Genomic DNA, 7,127 nt, shown 5'->3' with positions numbered 1-7,127 from the left:
TACCAATTGTTGCGTAAAAAATGGGGCAACACCTCTCAACCTCTAAAGCAGAAGAAGAGAAAGAGATCGCGCATAGAAACAAGACAAAGACGCATAAAAGAAGAGCAAACATGAGGAAGGAGAAGAAGAAGAGAAAAAGAAGAGTTATCGTGGTTCGATAGCATGCCTACTCCACAAAATGACAGAAGGTTTATTAGAATTCTTTCTACACAAGAAAATCATATTACATAATTTTTACGATTGTTGTTGTATAATAGATTTACAATGATCTCTATAAATAGTACATGAACCCCAGATCCCTGTAAAATCATAACAGATTTTTGTTATTGAAAATCACAATAGAATTCTGTTATAAAAAATCATAACAGAATTCTGTTATATAAAATCATAATAAAATTCTGTTATATATAAAATCGTAACAGAATTTTATTACAAAAAATTTTAATAAATTTTTTTCCCATAATATTCCTCACATTAGTTTTCATTCAAATATGAGTCACCTATTAACAATATCTCATTGGATTTAAATAGAATAGATCTGATATACTTAAGAATTAATTTCTCTAAAAAAATTAACTGATATCCACTTAATCTTTCAACCTCTTGAGCTCATCGTCTATTTTCTTACTAATGCATGAAAAATTCAGTAATTCCTCCTAGTGAATGATAAATGCCATTAACCCTTAGTTTATGAAAATTGTTTTATTTTTAAAACAATTGAATTATCAATTTGGAACGCAGCTCTAAATTGAAATCAGTCAAAGTTAATGCAAAAAAGGGTTTGTTTTAATAGTAATAACCACAATTATTTGCAAAATGTATGTTTTATTATTGAAAAAGAGTACTTAAAATTATTAAATTTTAAGCTATGGGTATTGATAAGTTTTGGGCTGGGCCCTAACTTGGGATTGGGTTAAGAAAGAGCTTGTGCCCACGATAGGATAATTAATTAATGGATCATTAACGTATCCATTACATCTCCCACTTAATTTTCTTAGATATATAGAACAATTTATTATCAAGCACACCACATTCGCTAGAGTCAGCACTATAATTTTTTTTTTTTGTTAATTATTATTCCCTCTTGGTGTGGTGACAATAAGGGGTCCATTGAGTGTGGGTCAAAGGACGAATATCGCAATCGACGTGGAGGTCAAAGTGAAGGAAGTCAATGCTAGAAAATCAATGGGCTCGCCAAAGGGGGCTGAGCAGAGCCCTCCTGAGGTGGTTGATCGAGCATGAACTGCCCAACCGACAAAGGTTGATGTAAACAAAACGCTCGTACGACCAAAATCATCGGGCACTCATCACGAATGAGAGTTACGTTGGGACGATAGGAGCGTTAGGTCGGGCGAGCGAAAACAAGCTACCGAGTCGAGTCATCGCGGGAAAGAACAACCGAATTCGTTCGAATGTAGGAGTTCCCAATCGAGCGACTATGCCGCTCGGCCAAGCAGACGGATCATTGATGTATCTCTTAATATCTTTTTGAGAGATAGTGTCACTGACACAAGGCATGGTCAACAGGCGGATCGTATGGCGGAAGCTTCTACTGTCACGTCAGGGATATGCATATCTTATTTAGGAATAGTATCAGAGGTATTTTCCTGACAGGTCATTTCCTAGGATAAATTGGAAATATGCCCACGCCTCGAGGAGTGTGCACATCGCCCGCTGGGGCACTATATAAAGGGGGTTCATGCACTGACGAAGGTATGCGTTATTCAATATTCATGCCTATGTTTGTTGTTGCTCCGTTTTCTTCCCTCTTTCCGGTGACTGACTTGAGCGTTGAAGGGTCAATGTCGGGGACCCCTTCTCTAGCTCAGTACTGACATTTCTTGTGTTATTGAGCGGAGCGCAATATACATCCAGTCAACGCAGCAGACACATCCCTAGCTTGCCATTTTCCTGATTTTCGGACAAGATTATATTAGCGGCATCTGTTGGAACGTAGCCTGCATCCGATACGTGAAGATGGAGGACGTTGGACGACTCACCCCGGTGACTTTAACAAAGGAGAAACTGGATATGCTGATACAAACCTGAGTGGCAAAAATAGTGGAGCAACAATAGCAGCAGGCGCTAGTCGAGCTCTAGGTACAAGAGCTCGCAGCCTCAACAACGGATCATCATGTCGGATAAGGAGACCGAGCGGAGCATATACTCGTTCGAGCACAAAGTAAGAAGTCGATCGGTACATACGGAGACATGCCCAATCAGTCGATCCCCTTTCATCGGGCACCGTTCCGCACTCTATTAGACGAGTAAGGCTGAGCGGATAGGGAACGAGGATTCTCCTCGAACAACGTGCCCGTTTGGGATGCACGGAAAGGGAAAGCACCCAGGAATGATGATTCGCCCGAGCGGATCAACCAATAGTTCTCTCATGAGATCTTGGATGAATCTTTGCCACGACACTACACCCCACTAGTGATCGGGAAGTACAATGTGTTGGATCGTGAAAATGCTAGAGGGGGGTGAATAACGTTCGTTGAAAATCATTATCAAGTAAGCAGCGGAAATAAAATATCAAAGCAACACCAGAACAACATGACCAATTGTTACTTGGTTCAGAGCTTTCGGCGACTCCTACTACAAGGCCCAGGTCCCGCAGACCTATCGATGGGTAATTCACTAAAAATCTCTTCTGGTACCCCCCCCCCCCCCGGAAAAGAGAGTCGAGTACACAAGAATTAGGTTAAGTGCAACAAACTGTGCTTACCCTTTTATAGAAATTAAGTACAAAAAAATAACTATTACCAACACTCTTATAAGAATGAAAATGATGTGCTTCGTGTTGATGTCTGTCTACTAGGTGAGATCGGAACTTCTCGGATCAGTTGTCAGGCTCAGCAACTTCTTGGTAGTGTTGCAGCAACAATAGGAAGCAGTCGGAGGCTCAGAGGTGCGCGCAATAGCTCGTATGTAGTTGATATATCAAAGCCTCCTCGAAACAACCTTATAAAGGGCTTGGAAGGCGCCTTCCAAAGGCCTTGAAGGCGTCTCTAATGGGATAAAAATTTATCCCAACTTTGTTGCACCTTATCTTCAAATCGATCAAAATTTATCCTATGGAAGGTGCCCATGGAAGGCACCTTCGGGCACTGTTCACCCGAAGGCCATTTTCTTCCTTTTGTCCTGCAAAACAATATTACACCACTAAGCCTACAAGACATGTGTTAGGACAAATAAACAAATAATAAAAAGAGTAATTAGTTCCTGTCCTCCCAGGACCAGGAACTAGTCAAGGTCTTAGTTTAAGGATCCCAAATGGTCCTAGACTGGACCGACGCCTATTGTCCCTCAATTGAGACGCGTCCTTGCAGTCACTCTCCTCTAATGACTTACCTTCACTTACCATTTGCCAAACATCTAGTCAGCCTGTCAACCAGTCTGGACTTCGTGCTAGCTATCAGGTCAGCCCGTCGAGCTAGCTGGGCTTCGTGCTAGATATCAGGTCAGCTCGTTGACCTATCTGGACTTCTTGCCAGCTATCCGACCGACACATCGACCTAGCTGGGCTTCTCACCAGCTATCTAGTCAGCCCATCGACCTAGCTAGATTTCTCCTACACACTCAGTCAAAGTGTTAGCTCATAACACAACTAACTTAACCTATTTTGTCATTCATCAAAACTTGAGTTAGACCGCTAGTGCTAACCACACCAACACAATGGAATGACCGATCCGGATGACCACCTGGCCAAGTTCGACAACACGGTCACGATCCATCAGTACATTGATGGAGTAAAGTGTCAAGTCTTTCTCACCACCCTTTCTGGATCAGCACAACGCTAGTTCAGACGCCTGCCAATTGGATCAGTTCACAGTTTTAAGGATTTCCGAGCGGCGTTCTTGCACCACTTCACCAGCAGCCACCACTACCAGAAGACGAGCGTCAATCTGTTCATGTTGAAGCAAGGGCCCAAGGAGGCATTGAGGGCCTACATCAAGAGCTTCAACCAAGTGGCCATGGATATTCCATTGGTCTCCTCTGAAATATTGGTGAACGCCTTCGCCCAGGGGCTCACCGAAGGAGAATTCTTCTATTCACTTATCTAAAAGTTGCCGAAGGACTTCGACCACATGCTCAGGAGGGTCATGGAGTACATAAACGTGGAAGAGATCCAAGTGACATGAAGGAAGGAAGCACCTACTGAGTATGCTGCTCCCGCAAAATGATGGCCGACCACTAACCATCAACCATCGAAAGGCCCTCGATCGGGAGGGACACAACAACAGCAGGAGCCAAGAACACATGTTGTGCAGCATGTAGCAGCAGGTCACTCGAAAGCTACAAAAGGCAAGTCATGGACGCCATTATTTTGCTCCTTCCATCAGTCGACAATGCACAACACGAGCGACTGCTACGACCTAATGTTAATTTCCAGCCGACCAGCTCCTCCAGGATATCGTTGTCGCTCACCGACTCCCAAGCGACTACCTCAACGTCGATTGGACGGTCGTAGAGAAGAGGATAGACAGGTGGACGAATAGCACCATAGTCAACCCCAAAGAAGAAATAAAACAAGTCCCGTTCGAGCTTCTGCTAAGCGGACTAGGCCCTCTGCTCGGGAGGAGGAGAATCGAAACAATGCCACTTAGGGTGAAATTAGAATGATCGATGGTGGGCCGACCGATGGTGATTCCGACCGAGCGAGAAAGTCGCACGCCCAACGGCCAGAGATACATACTGTTGGATGCAGCAAAGAGAAGGCTGAGGGACTTGAGATGAGCTTCAGCCCCCGAGACTTAGAGAGAGTGGAGATTGTTGGAATCCCAAGGTGTTTTGATGTGATCAAACAAGTTAAGTTAGGTCATGTTTATTTTAATCCTTGTATCTAAGTGTGCAGGAGCTTAGGAACACAGGAAGTCGAGCGGAAGACGCGGCTAGCGAGAAGGACGGCACGGGGAGAGAGCCGACGGGCTCGATGCGTTAGAGGGACGAGGTGACCGAAGAAGAGTACACCGGTGGACGAGAAGAACATACACGACATTCGAGGGACGAGAAATCGGGGAGGAAGACTGCTCGAGGAGAAGGTTGGAACTTGGATTCGGGCGAGCCCTATTCCGGATGATCAAGATCACCCAAGCTAGCGGAGCCGGAGCGAAAGACCCAAACCGAGACAAGTTGAACCGGAGCAGAGGTCCCGGACCAAGAAAAGTCAACCCTGTTGACTTTCCTAGTCCGGGCACCTAGACCTGATTTTTTGACCAGATCGAGTTTTGACTCGATCTGAACGTTAGGGGATAAAGTTTATTCCCCCCAGGGCGCCCGAAACCCTTTGGAGCACCCCGAACAGTGCTATAAATAGAGCATTGATTTCCACAATTTAGAACAACAACTTGTAATCTAGTTCTTTCATTTCTATTCTTTCTTTTGTGCTGTCAACGCTGTAAGAGGCTACTCCGCCCAAAGGAAATCATCAGATAGTGCACCATATTTTCCTTGGATTAGGAATCCTCTGATTGCAAACCAAGTAAATCCTCTGTGTCTGATTTTATTTAATTAGTCTCTTTTTGTTTTGATTACAAGTTTTATTAGTAGTTGAAAATCCGAGAAAGGTTGGTTTATTTTTTTAGGGCAATTCACCCCTCCCCTTTTGCTGGTCTCTAAAGGGACCAACAAGTGGTATCAGAGCCAGAACGTTTTAGGAGGACTAACCGCCGATCGAAGCAATGAGATGACCATACCAAGCATCGTTCCACCAAAATTCGAGGGGGACTTCGCACACTGGAAGCGTCGTATGGAGGTATTTCTGAAAATCGATTTCAAAATTCGTTTAATAATGAAATACGGTTTTGTAGCTTCTATGAATCAAAATGGAGAAGAAAAAAAAGAAAGCCTTTAGATGAAAAAGGAGCAGAATGATTTTGTAGCGAATAATCGAGCGAAGTATCACTTGTTGAGCGTGCTACCGCCTCAAGAAGTCAACAACATCGGAAGCTACTCGTCGGCCAAAGAACTCTGGGAGAAGTTCTTAGAACTCCACGAAGGCACATCCGAAGCCAAGCTCACCAGAAGAGACATCCTTCGGAGCAAACTGACAAACATCCATCTGGAAAAAGATGAGAAGGTAGCCGATCTACATGCGAAGGTAAAAGAATTAATTACCGGTCTCGAGAACCTCGGTGAAACAGTAACCAACCGGGATACCATACGCTACGCACTCAACGCGTTTCTCATAACTCTAGAATGGACCTCAGTCATCGACGCCAACTATATTTCAAAGGATCTGGAGATAAGTACCTCAGAGGAATTATTTTCTACTCTTGAATTATATGAAACCAGATGTGTAAGGACAACAAAGACTCAAGCCAAATTATGGCGCTGAACGCAACCAAGAAGGATGAACCCGAGTCAGACTCAGAAGAAGACCAAGGAGCATATATAGTAAGGAATTTTAAAAAATTCTTTCGATCTAATAAATTTAAAGAAATGCAGAATAAGAAAAATCCAAGAAATAGAAGAAGGGCTCGTTGCTACCAGTGTCAAAAGAAAGGACACTTAAAAGAAGATTGCCCGGAATTAAAGAAGGAAAAAGTCAAGATACCCAAGAAGCACAAGATTCTAAAAGCCACTTGGGACGACACTTCATCATCTAAATCCGAAGTACAAGAATATGCCGGACTAGCACTAATGGCGAGCTATGAAGGGCAAAGTACATCGGAACCCAGCATCAATGAAGGGGGAGCGACTTCAGATGAATGCAGCGAAATAGGGGGAGAGTCAGGCTTCAAGTCTGATATGGTAAGTAAGGTATGCCTCTTACCTTCTGATCAGCTTTATTTTGGTATTAAAGCTATGGTAAAATCCATGTACAAATTAGAAAATAAAAATACCAAATTAAAAAATAAAATTTTAGAAATAAAAAGAATTTTGGCAAAATGTTGTCTAATAGAAGACTTTGATAAAATAACATTTGAAAATGATAAATTTAAAGAAGAAATAGAAAATTTGAAAAAGAATACCTGTTCAAATATTTTTGCTTTTAAAATTTATAGAGGATTAAACTGGTACTATAGGTTTCACCAAAATCAAATCAGAAAAATATCAAAAGTCTATGTGCCTAGAAAATACTTGATTAACTCTGTAGGAAGGAACCTTTATTGGGTTCCAAAAAC

The sequence above is a fragment of the Zingiber officinale genome, chromosome 1B (assembly GCF_018446385.1).
Source record: "Zingiber officinale cultivar Zhangliang chromosome 1B, Zo_v1.1, whole genome shotgun sequence".
Taxonomy (NCBI): domain Eukaryota; kingdom Viridiplantae; phylum Streptophyta; class Magnoliopsida; order Zingiberales; family Zingiberaceae; genus Zingiber; species Zingiber officinale.
Note: the sequence above shows the minus strand (reverse complement) of the source record.